General features: G+C 43.6%; 1 long non-coding RNA gene across 1 annotated transcript in view; it reads right to left on the reverse strand.

Annotated features, from left to right (window-relative positions):
- The window catches only part of LOC107181483, a 2850-nt gene extending 2377 nt beyond the window's left edge, over positions 1-473 (reverse strand). The window contains exon 1 of the long non-coding RNA XR_001512159.1: positions 304-473. This is a non-coding gene — a long non-coding RNA (uncharacterized LOC107181483). The remainder of the gene's footprint in view (positions 1-303) is intronic.
- Positions 474-486: the final 13 nt, after the last annotated feature.

Here is a 486-nt window from a genome sequence, read left to right on the forward strand (position 1 = left end):
TAACAATATTGCCAATTAACTTCTTCCTCATTTGGATTCCATATATAAGACCATTTATGTAAAGACTTAGTGGCAGGGGGTGCCTTAGCATACTTATATTTTCTGTACCTTTCCCTGGAGCAAGTAGAGATAATACATGTTCTTGAGCCATTTCTTCCCCGTTCTTTGGGGTCCAGGCTGGCCCAAAACTTCTCTTTAATTTTACACACAAGGGAGCAGTGGCTTGATTTAGTGTCATACAAAAGGGAAGCGGGTGGCAACAACTGTGTAATAATACCTTGTCCATATGCTTCTTTGCCCCACCTGTGGTCCTCCTGGAAGGATCGGCCCATGTAAGGGTTCTTACGCATGAAGGGTCAAGAGTATAAGTCTGAAATACTTCCACATTTGCCCTAGGTAATATTACCGTACAGATGATTACTGCGAGCATGGCAAGAAAGACGTTCTCTGTACAGTCTTCTTTACCATGCCCCAGGAGGTCTCCAG

The sequence above is a fragment of the Myotis davidii genome, unplaced genomic scaffold (assembly GCF_000327345.1).
Source record: "Myotis davidii unplaced genomic scaffold, ASM32734v1 scaffold230, whole genome shotgun sequence".
In the NCBI taxonomy this organism is placed as follows: Eukaryota; Metazoa; Chordata; class Mammalia; order Chiroptera; family Vespertilionidae; genus Myotis; species Myotis davidii.